The sequence below is a fragment of the Myxocyprinus asiaticus genome, chromosome 42 (assembly GCF_019703515.2).
Source record: "Myxocyprinus asiaticus isolate MX2 ecotype Aquarium Trade chromosome 42, UBuf_Myxa_2, whole genome shotgun sequence".
Taxonomy (NCBI): Eukaryota; Metazoa; Chordata; class Actinopteri; order Cypriniformes; family Catostomidae; genus Myxocyprinus; species Myxocyprinus asiaticus.
The window spans coordinates 37,310,502-37,323,347 of NC_059385.1; the positions used below are offsets into that span (position 1 = coordinate 37,310,502).

Sequence of the window (12,846 nt, forward strand, 5' to 3'; positions counted from 1 at the left end):
TGAGAATAATATTATTTACCAACTAAAATAATGAACAATTAATAAAAACATACCCACTAAAAAACAAAACAAAACAAAAAAAAATTATATATATATATATATATATATATATAATTTTTTTTTTTTTTATTTCAACAGTAACAGTTTCTGAGGGGTTGCACAATCAGAGGGGAGACTGAGCTCCTCACTGCCTCACCTCTCGCCTCTCCCTGTATTTGCAGCGGAGCTCTACAAATTTGGCAATTTTTACCATATAACATTTTTGGAATCATACAGAGATGACATTTATAACACAGATAAGTGAAAAAATCGTAATATTTAATTATATTATTTTTTTTACTTTTCGTAACAGCTATTTTCATTGTAGTATAACAGGCTCCACCTCCCCTCACCACATGTCCCTGCTGGAAAGTCCAGTGATCACCAAGCTTCAGTTTACAAACTGAAGGCATCACATTTTTGCCAAAATGGCCTGATACTGACCGATGAGTCTAAAACTCATTTTCAGTTTAGTGTCATACAGGTGCATCTCAATAAATTAGAATGTCGTGGAAAAGTTCATTTATTTCAGTAATTCAACTCAAATTGTGAAACTCGTGTATTAAATAAATTCAATGCACCAGACTGAAGTAGTTTAAGTCTTTGGTTCTTTTAATTGTGATGATTTTGGCTCACATTTAACAAAAACCCACCAATTCACTATCTCAAAAAATTAGAATACATCATAAGACCAATAAAAAAAAACATTTTTAGTGAATTGTTGGCCTTCTGGAAAGTATGTTCATTTACTGTATATGTACTCAGTACTTGGTAGGGGCTCCTTTTGCTTTAATTACTGCCTCAATTCGGCGTGGCATGGAGGTGATCAGTTTGTGGCACTGCTGAGGTGGTATGGAAGCCCAGGTTTCTTTGACAGTGGCCTTCAGCTCATCTGCATTTTTTGGTCTCTTGTTTCTCATTTTCCTCTTGACAATACCCCATAGATTCTCTATGGGGTTCAGGTCTGGTGAGTTTGCTGGCCAGTCAAGCACACCAACACCATGGTCATTTAACCAACTTTTGGTGCTTTTGGCAGTGTGGCAGGTGCCAAATCCTGCTGGAAAATGAAATCAGCATCTTTAAAAAGCTGGTCAGCAGAAGGAAGCATGAAGTGCTCCAAAATGTCTTGGTAAACGGGTGCAGTGACTTTGGTTTTCAAAAAACACAATGGACCAACACCAGCAGATGACATTGCACCCCAAATCATCACAGACTGTGGAAACTTAACACTGGACTTCAAGCAACTTGGGCTATGAGCTTCTCCACCCTTCCTCCAGACTCTAGGACCTTGGTTTCCAAATGAAATACAAAACTTGCTCTCGTCTGAAAAGAGGACTTTGGACCACTGGGCAACAGTCCAGTTCTTCTTCTCCTTAGCCCAGGTAAGACGCCTCTGACGTTGTCTGTGGTTCAGGAGTGGCTTAACAAGAGGAATACGACAACTGTAGCCAAATTCCTTGACATGTCTGTGTGTGGTGGCTCTTGATGCCTTGACCCCAGCCTCAGTCCATTCCTTGTGAAGTTCACCCAAATTCTTGAATCGATTTTGCTTGACAATCCTCATAAGGCTGCGGTTCTCTCGGTTGGTTGTGCATCTTTTTCTTCCACACTTTTTCCTTCCACTCAACTTTCTGTTAACATGCTTGGACACAGCACTCTGTGAACAGCCAGCTTCTTTGGCAATGAATGTTTGTGGCTTACCCTCCTTGTGAAGGGTGTCAATGATTGTCTTCTGGACAACTGTCAGATCAGCAGTCTTCCCCCATGATTGTGTAGCCTAGTGAACCAAACTGAGAGACCATTTTGAAGGCTCAGGAAACCTTTGCAGGTGTTTTGAGTTGATTAGCTGATTGGCATGTCACCATATTCTAATTTTTTGAGATAGTGAATTGGTGGGTTTTTGTTAAATGTGAGCCAAAATCATCACAATTAAAAGAACCAAAGACTTAAACTACTTCAGTCTGTGTGCATTGAATTTATTTAATACACGAGTTTCACAATTTGAGTTGAATTACTGAAATAAATGAACTTTTCCATGACATTCTAATTTATTGAGATGCACCTGTACATCCATAAAACCTTCTTCCAGGACTCCTCAGGTCTTTCCAAATTCCTTCTTGAATATTCAAGTCAACATTTCCCTTGGTGAAGTTTTGCTTTCTTCCACACCCAAGAAGGTTGCTGTTGTACCATATTTAAAAAAATCTATGAACGGTGCTGCCAACTTTGTCTATAGTAAATTGAAGTCCCTTGGAAATGTGCTTTTAGCCATGGCCTTTTCTTGTGTAATGAAATAATCTCTATTAGCTTTTCTGACATCGCAGGTTTTACAAACATTTTTGCTTCTGACACTAAACTTAAATTTTAACACTTAAATAAGTGCCATTGTAGAGTGATGGCTTAATTTTTTTTAAAAAACAATTACTTTTGTAGCCTTACATATTTAAGAAACAGCTACATGCAATAGGGGTTGAATAATTATGACATGGCTGTATTTTAAAAAAAAATCCTGCTACTTAGAAATATTAGGTTATACATTCACACTATGACTTGGAATATGTCACTCAACTGATATAGATTTAATGTTTAAACATTTTTGGTCATCAGCTTACTTTTGTAAATCCTTACTATCCTGGAGGGGTTTATATATATAATATATATATATATATATATATATATATATATATATATATATATATATATATATATATATATATATATATAAAACACTGCACATGATTACATACAAGGGGAGAGAGACTGAAGCCTCACTTATACCACACATTTGTGTGCAAATACACAGGATGCAGTTTGCACAAGAATTTTCTTTTTGCTATTATCTTATGGAACAAGTGCAGCTGACATCATGTGATCCACAAGTACAGGACATAGTTGATCCCAAGCAGTTTCTTATAAAGTCTCACATTTACTGGAACTCAAAGGTGAAAGTAAGACTTAAAAGTGAAAGTGAAACTTTCCAACCTTTCATTAAGTATAATTTATGGCTTGGCATCAACACACCAGAAGTAATCAACATGTATTAGAAGATTATCTAAAAACAGACCCTCATAAATAATTACAGTAAAATCTTTTTTCTTTATACAGGCTTGTTTAAGGAATACATTCTCATTACCATGTGCTCATTGAGATCAGTCATATAGTTGAAGCTTGATCACATCCACTATGATGATATTATAATAATAATAATAATATGAAATTATAATATAATATATGGACTACATCTGCTGATACATAAGGGGAAATAGATCACAAACCTTATTTGTCGAGCTTCAGCTGTACATTTCTTTGGTTTCGAATATACGTCTCATGGACTAAAATGATAAACAATAACTGTATTGAACATCAAGGAACACTTTCATTGACAATGAAATGGAAATCATTGATTGGACTCAAGATGGCGCCGAGTATGGCTGCTGCGTTGCGAGCTCCGACACAACATAGCAATGGTTTGTTTGTTTTGTTTACAATTCTTATGTTTTTTGTCTTGGATGTTGTCTGCCTTATTGTCTACGACAGACAAACACTTTTGGACATTGGTTCAGCGATCTCACACCGAAAACCGGACTTCACATTCCTCAATGCCGACCCGCTGTTTACAAACACGCCAGCGGAGCCCTTTGTCTGGGCAGCACAGCCGCGGAAACGCAGGAGGAAAAGGGGAAACAGCCGGCGTTCTCATCAGAGTAAGACGCCGCGCAAATCGACCCCCGCTACCCACTATTCTACTGGCAAATGTTCAGTCTCTGAATAACAAGCTCTGCGAGCTGAAAGCGCGGATCTCTTTCCAACGAGAGATGAGGGACTGCTGCATTATCTGCCTTACGGAAACTTGGATGTCTGCGGAGATTCCAGACTCAGCCATTGAACCCGCGGGGTTCTCCATGCTCCGAGCGGACAGAGCGAAAGACCTCTCAGGTAAAACTAGAGGAGGTGGTGTATGTTTTATGATCAACAAATCCTGGTGTGATCAGAGGAACGTACATTCCATCAAGTCTTTCTGTTCTCCTGATCTGGAATTTCTTATGCTTCTGTGTCGACCATTCTGGCTACCGAGGGAATTCACAGCGGTCATTATCACAGCTGTGTACATCCCGCCACAAGCCGACACAGACCGGGCACTCAAGGAACTGTATGGGAGTATAAGTGAGCAGGAAACTGCGCACCCTGAGGCCGCGTTCATTGTGACCGGGGACTTTAATAAAGCCAGTTTAAAATCAGTCGCACCAAAATATCACCAGCACATTAGTTTCAACACACGAGGGGACCGGGTTTTGGACCATTGCTACTCTCCGTTCCGGGATGGCTACAAATCCCTCCCCCACCCACCATTTGGCAAATCGGACCACTCTTCCATTCTGCTTCTGCCCGCTTTCAGGCAGAAATTGAAACAGGAAGCACCCACCCTCAGAACGATCCAGTGCTGGTCGGACCAATCAGACTCTACGCTACAAGACTGTTTTGATCGCACGGACTGGGAGATGTTCCGGTCCGCCTCTGATGACGACATCGAGCTTTACGCTGATAGCGTAATGTGTTTCATCAGAACGTGTGTAGAGGAAGTGTTTCCGACCAGAACTGTGCGAATCTATCCGAATCAGAAGCAGTGGATCAATAGCGATGTTCGCGCGGCCCTTAATGTGCGGACCTCCGCTTTTAATTCCGGGAACGCGGAGGAGCATAAACAAGCCAGTTATGCCCTCCGAAAAACTATCAAAACAGCAAAATGCCAGTACAGGAGCAAGATTGAAGGACAGTTTAACACCACCAACTCTAGAAGCATGTGGCAGGGAATTAACATCATCATGGACTTTAAAGGGAATAAAAACTCCACCATGAACACCGCTGCCTCTCTACCGGATGAGCTAAATACTTTTTATGCTCGTTTCGAGGGAAATAACACCGCCCTCGCGGAGAGAGCTCTCGCGGCTGAAGCTACAGAGGTTAGTTCACTCTCCGTCTCTGTAGCGGATGTAACCCGATCCTTCCGACGGGTGAATATCCGCAAAGCCGCGGGTCCAGACGGCATTCCGGGCCGCGTCATCAGAGCGTGCGCGAACCAGCTGGGTGGTGTTTTTACGGACATTTTCAACCTTTCCCTCTCTTTGTCTGTAGTCCCCACATGCTTTAAAACATCCACCATTGTGCCTGTTCCAAAACAATCAAAAATAACGTGTTTAAATGACTGGCGTCCTGTTGCTCTGACCCCCATCATCAGCAAATGTTTTGAGAGACTAATCAGAGATTACATCTGCTCTGTATTACCACTCAATCTTGACCCGCTGCAGTTTGCATACCGCAACAACAGCTCCACTGATGATGCCATTGCATCTACAATACACACTGCTCTCTCCCACCTGGAAAAAAAGAACACTTATGTGAGAATGTTGTTTGTAGACTACAGCTCAGCATTCAACACCATAGTGCCCTCCAAGCTAGATGAGAAACTCCGGGCTCTGGGCTTAAACAGCTCGCTGTGCAGCTGGATCCTGGACTTCCTGTCAAGCAGACGCCAGGTGGTTAGAATAGGCAGCAACATCTCCTCATCACTGACCCTCAACACTGGAGCCCCACAGGGCTGTGTTCTCAGCCCACTACTGTATTCCCTGTACACACATGACTGTGTGGCAACACATAACTCCAATGCCATCATTAAGTTTGCTGATGACACGACGGTGGTAGGTCTGATCACTGACAATGATGAAACAGCCTACAGAGAGGAGGTGCACACTCTGACACACTGGTGTCAGGAGCACAACCTCTCCCTCAACGTCAGTAAGACAAAGGAGCTTGTGGTGGACTTCAGAAGAAAAGACAGAGAACACAGTCCAATCACCATCAATGGAGCACCAGTGGAGAGAGTCAGCAGCTTCAAGTTCCTGGGTGTCCACATCACTGAGGAACTCACATGGTCCGTCCACACTGAAGTCGTTGTGAAGAAGGCTCATCAGCGCCTCTTCTTCCTGAGATGGCTGAGGAAGTTTGGAATGAACCGCCACATCCTCACACGGTTCTACACCTGCACTGTAGAGAGCATCCTGACTGGCTGTATCTCCGCCTGGTACGGCAATAGCACCGCCCACAACCGCAAAGCACTGCAAAGGGTGGTGCGAACTGCCAAACACATCATCGGAGGTGAGCTTCCCTCCCTCCAGGAAATATATACAAGGCGGTGTGTGAAAAAAGCTCGGAGGATCATCAGAGACTCCAGCCACCCGAGCCATGGGCTGTTCTCACTGCTACCATCAGGTAGGCGGTATCGCAGCATCAGGACCCGCACCAGCCGACTCCATGACAGCTTCTTCCCCCAAGCAATCAGACTTCTGAACTCTTGATCTCCCACGATCAAAATACATCAGCCCCCATCTCACACCGGACTGTCATAAATTATATTACTGTTATTATATTATGTCTCTCTTAACAACTGACTATCAACCGACAGCCTGAATGTCAATACAGTACAATACTGTACATTATATATATATATATATATATATATATATATATACTCTTTTTATATATATTTTAATTTTTAATTTTTATTGAATAATGTGTATCTATATAGTAAAAAACAAAAACAAAAAAAAACAGCATATTGTATACTGTACAGTGTATGTTATTATTTGTATATTGTTGAGTGTAATTATGTGTATAACAGATGTTTAAATTGTGTTGTGTTAATTTGATGTTTTAAGTTGTGTAATTATGTATAACAGATGTTTAAATTGTGTTGTGTTAATTTGATGTTTTAAGTTGAGTGTAATTATGTGTATAACAGATGCTTAAATTGTGTTGTGTTAATGTGATGTTTTAAGTTGAGTGTAATTATGTATAACAGATGTTTAAATTGTGTTGTGTTAATTTGATGTTATTGTAAATTGGTATATGTCTCATCACTGTCACGACTGCTATGTTGATCGGAACTGCACCCAAGAATTTCACACACCATTGCACTTGTGTATATGGCTGTGTGACAATAAATGTGATTTGATTTTGATTTTGACAACTACTTGCATCACTTCTTTTAAAATAGAATACCGAGACAATAAATTTACTGCCAGCTTAAGTCTTTATTAGCCAAATATCAAAGGACACAACTTTGATGTGCACTTCCTCAGTCAGATCGGGATGACTGTACAGACCTTAATTATTAATCCTACGTTAAATTAATATATTAAATAAATATGCTACACGTGGCTAACTGATATTGGCATTATATCCATGAGGTACTGCCAGGTCAGGATTGGCTATCAGGAGCAGCAGGAGAAGTCCTGGTTGCCTGGTGACTGGTTTGGCCTGTTGCCCTTCTTGTGTAACGATGCTGGCTGCTGGCAATGACGATGTGTAGAGAACCCAAGTGCAGTTTATTTACAAACATGATAACCAATAACCCTAACTACAAATGTGAACCGTGAAACATGACTATGACTATACACATTCATTCAATACTTAACAATCGACAATGGCAACATGAGAGCTTAAATACAAGACATGGGAGAACATAAACCAATGAACAAACAGAACTGATAACAAGATAATTAAACAATAAACCAATGAAAACATGACACATGAACATGGAGGGAAAACATGAAATCACATGACAAGGGAAACAGGAACTAAACATTTCAAAATAAAAGACATGAATCAACAAAATACACATGACAGCTTGGTTTGATGTATTTATTTACTTATTCAGTATTATGTTATATTATTGCTTGCCCAGTGTACCCAAGTAATTTCTGAATTTCGCATTCAATAAAAAAATCAAAATCAAATCAAATCACTTTTATTGTCACACAACCATATACACAAGTGCAACAGTGGATGAAAGTCTTGGGTGCAGTTCCGAGCAACATAGAAGTCATGACAGTGATGAGACATATACCAATTTACAATAAACATCAGATTTAACACAATTTACATATCTAATATACACATAATTACACACAATACAATATACAATAATAATAATAATACACAATGTACAGTATACAATACACACATTATAGAATACACATACACACAATATAGAATACACAGTATACAATAAACATAGTATATATAAAATATACAGTAGGTTGTATTGTACTGTATTGACATTCAGGCTGTCGGCTGATAGTCAGTTGCCAGTTTGTTTTTAAGAGAGAATATAATTTATGACAGTCCAGTGTGAGATAATAAGATTAATAAAGTGTAGTGCTGATGTATATTGATCATGAGAGATCAAGAGTTAAAAAGTCTGTTTGCTTGGAGGAAGAAGCTGTCATGGAGTCGGCTGGTGTGGGTCCTGATGCTACGATACCACCTGCCTGATGGTAGCAGTGAGAGCAGCCCATGGCTTGGGTGGCTGGAGTCTCTGATGTGGCAGGGTGAGCAAGAGACAGACACAGTGGGTGTGGCGTCAAGCCACGGAGAGGCATTTATTGGAAACAATAATAAACGTAAAATGTCCAAAAGGGGTAATAAAATGTCCAAGGGGGAATAGTGTTCATATTAAAGGGGGAATCTGGAATCCTCATGGTGAATGGGGCTCCGTGAAAGGGTGGGGTAGTGTCCATAGGATAGCCCAGGCACAGGCACAGGCTGGGTCAGTCGACCGTTCACGCTCCCCTCCAAAGTCTACGGCGCGAGGGGTGGTGGCATCACTGGCGGCCTGTCTTCACAGGCCTGCGGCAAGCGTGAGGGGAAGGCAGCCCGGCATCACCCCCGGCGACTCATTAACGCATCCGGGGGTCCGAGGAATGGGTCTGGCAGCGCGTCCAACTCCGAACCCTCCCAGCTCTGGTCCTGGGTGTGCGAGGATGCCAGTGTGTGCACATGTGGAGATCTGAAGCCAGCTTCCTGAGAAGAGGTGCGCTTTGCATTTTAAAGACAGTGGTGATGAAGCATTATCCCCATCAGGTGTGCTTCATTCACTGCTGACCAAACGAGGCTTATTAATTATGCACCTCTTCTCACTCTCCTGACCAACTCCCGTTGTGAGCCTGGCTGAAGGTCGGCCTTAAGAGGCGGGGCGATGATGACGAGCCAGAGGGGCGGATCATTCCACCACACTGATGATCCTCCGAGCTTTTTTCACACACATAGTCCTGGTATATATGTCCTGGAGAGAGGGAAGCTCACCCCCGTTGATGTGTCTGGCAGTTCACACCACCCTTTGCAGGGCTTTGTGGTTGTGGGCGGTGCTATTGCCATACCAGGCAGTGATGCAGCCAGTCAGGATGCTCTCTACAGTGCTTGTGTAGAACCATGCGAGGATGTGGTTGTTCATTCCAAACTTCCTCAGCCATCTCAGGAAGAAGAGGTGCTGATGAGCCTTCTTCACAACAGCCTCAGTGTGGACGGACCATGTGAGTTCCTCTGTGATGTGGACACTGAGGAACTTGAAGCTGCTGACTCTATCCACCGGTGCTCCATTGATGGTGATGGGGCTGTGTTCTCTGTTTTCTCCTGAAGTCCACAACAAGCTCCTTGGTCTTGCTGACGTTGTGGGACAGATTATGCTCCTGACACCAGTGTGTCAGAGTGTGCACCTCCTCTCTGTAGGCTGTTTCATCATTGTCAATGATCAGACCTACCACCGTCGTATCATCAGCAAACTTAATGATGGCATTGGAGCTGTGTGTTGCCACACAGTCATATATGTATAGGGAATACAGGAGTTGGCTGAGAACACAGCCCTGCGGGGCTCCAGTGTTGAGGGTCAGTGATGAAAAGATGTTGCTGCCCATTCTGACCACCTGGCATCTGCTTGACAGGAAGTCCAGGATCCACTTGCACAGCGAGCTGTTTAAACCCAGAGCCTGGAATTTCACATCAAGCTTGGAGGGCACTATGGTGCTGAATGCTGAGCTGTAGTCTACAAACAGCATTCTCATATATGTGTTCCTTTTTTCCAGGTGGGAGAGAGCAGCGTGTAGTGTAGATACAATGGCATCATCAGTGGAGCGGTTGTTGTTGTATGCAAACTGCAGTGAGTCCAGCACAGAGCAGATGTAATCTCTGATTAGTCTCTCAAAGCATTTGCTGATGATTGGGGTCAGAGCAACAGGACGCCAGTCATTTAAGCAAGTGATTTTGGATTGCTTTGGTACAGGCACAATGGTGGATGTTTTGAAGAATGTGGGGACTACAGACAAAGAGAGGGAAAGGTTGAAAATGTCCATAAAAATACCATCCAGTTGGTTCATGCACACTCTGATGATGTGGCCCGGAATGCTGTCTGGACCCGCGGCTTTACAGATATTCACCTGTCGGAAGGATCGAGTTACATCTGCTACAGAGATGGAGAGTGAACTAAACTCTGTAGCTTTGGCCGCGAGAGCGCTCTCTGCGAGGACAGTGTTGTTTCCCTCGAAACGAGCATAAAAAGTATTAAGCTCATCCGGGACAGAGGCAGCGGTGTTCACGACGGAGTTTTTATTCCCTTTAAAGTCTGTGATGATATTAATTCTCTGCCACATGCTTCTAGAGTCGGTGGTGTTGAACTGACCTTCAATCTTGTCCCTGTACTGGATTTTGGCTGCTCTGATAGTTTTGCGGAGGTCGTAACTGGCTTGTTTATGCTCCTCCGCGTTCCCGGAATTAAAAGCAAAGGTCATTAAGTGCCACACGAACATCGCTATTAATCCATGGTTTCTGGTTCGGGTAGATCCGTATAGTTTTGGCCGGTACAACATCCTCTATGCACTTACTGGTGAAACACGTTATGGTATCAGCATAAACCTTGATGTTGTCATCAGAGGCGGACCGGTACATCTCCCAGTCTGCATGATCAAAACAGCACAGAATCTGATTGGTCCAACCAGCACTGGATCGTTCTGAGGGTGGGTGCTTCCTGTTTCAGTTTCTGCCTGTAAGCGGGCAGAAGCAGAATGGAAGAGTGGTCTGATTTGCCAAATGATGGGTGGGGGAGGAATTTGTAGCCATCCCGGAAATGAGAGTAGCAATGGTCCAAAACCCGGTCCCCTCATGTGTTGAAACTGATGTGTTGGTAGTATTTCAGTGCGATTGATTTGAAATTGGCTTTGTTAAAGTCCCCGGTCACAATGAACGCGGCCTCAGGGTGCACGGTTTCCTGCTCACTTATACTCCCATACAGTTCCTTGAGTGCCCGGTCTGTGTCGGCTTGTGGCGGGATGTACACAGCTGTGACAATGACCGCTGTGAATTCCCTCGGTAGCCAGAATGGTCGACACAGAAGCATGAGAAATTCCAGATCAGGAGAGCAGAAAGACTCGATAGAATGTATGTTCCTCTGATCACACCAGGATTTGTTGATCATAAAACATACACCACCACCTCTGCTTTTACCTGAGAGGTCTTTTGCTCTGTCCGCTCAGTGCACGGAGAACCCTGTGGGTTCGATGGCTAAGTCTGGAATCTCTCCAGACATCCAAGTTTCTGTAAGGCAGATAATGCAACAGTCCCTCTTCTCTCGTTGAAAAGAGATCCGCGCTTGCAGCTCGTAGAGCTTGTTGTCCAGAGACTGAACATTTGCCAGTAGAATACTGGGTAGTGGGGGTCGATTTGCGCAATGTCTTAGTCTGATGAGAACGCTGGCTCTCCTTCCCCTTTTTCTGCGTTTCCATGTCTGGGCTGCCCAGACAAAGGGTTCTGCTGCCGTGTTTGTAAACAGCAGGTCGGCTTTGAGGAATTTTAAGTCCGGTTTTCGGTGTGCAATTGCAGAACCAATGTCCAAAAGTGTTTGTCTATCATAGACAATAAGGCAGACAACATCCAAGACAAAAAAACGTAAGTATTGTAAACAAAACAAACAAAAAAACTGCAATGTTGGGTCGGAGCTCGCAACGCAGCAGCCATACTCAGTGCCATCTTGAGTCCAATCAATAATAAACAATCCATATATCAATAATATATTATGAATTTGCTAGTCTTGATTAATCTGGGCCACCCCTAAAACGGGTTATACCATTGACATTGCCAAAACAGTTCAAGAAAATGCACAGGAAAAATCCAGCTCCATTCAAGTACGCACAATAATTCAGTGCATGGACAGAGCACAGCTAACATAAGTGTCTAAAACACTTGTACACTTGTACACATGTAGCGGTTTGAGATATGCCACCACCTTGTAGGGGGAATGTGTTATGTTTTACCAAGGAAGACTGAGTGAGCAACATGATCTTGGTCCTCCTCCTACCCAGTGCTTTTAGTTTCAGGACAACCTGTATGTTTGTATATTTATAACTATCGTGCTGCGAAGGGGTATGCTCAACATGTAGCGATGTTAGATTTTTTTACATAACAGGGCAGCCACCTGAAGTGTGGATTGCAGGTAATCTGAAATGTGAGTATATTTATCTGCAAAACTGCCCTCCCCCGATCTAATAGGATAGATAAGATGCCCCTACTCCGTAAGTAACTCAGAATCAACAAAATTGTTTTAAACGCAATTAACACAAATATTTATTACAACTAAATTAATTGTAGTTGTTCTTTTTATCTTTTTTACACAGGAAATTCAGTTTCAAATTCTCTTATTTGCTCAATTACAGTTAAATAAAATTTTACATAAAATTCTTTGACTGCTTCAGTTAAATCACAATCAAAACAAATCTGTAGCACTCTTATACCACACTGAATAATTTGAAATGAAAATCGGTTCAGAATCGCTTAAGAAATATTTTGAGAATACTTTTTCCATTATTGACAAAGTGATAGATTGCTTAGTCACTTGAAGTGTGTCGCTTGAAACGAGGAGATAATGTATATTACCAGTCTCGTGTCTTATTTTCCATAACAAATGCCAAATCTTTGAATTATTGT

At 42.3% G+C, this 12,846-nt stretch overlaps 1 protein-coding gene across 1 annotated transcript in view; it reads left to right on the top strand.

The window, feature by feature from the left end:
* LOC127432446 (NACHT, LRR and PYD domains-containing protein 12-like) overlaps nt 1-12,846 on the top strand; it is a 612,890-nt gene that overhangs the window by 141,396 nt on the left and 458,648 nt on the right. The window lies entirely within an intron of this gene.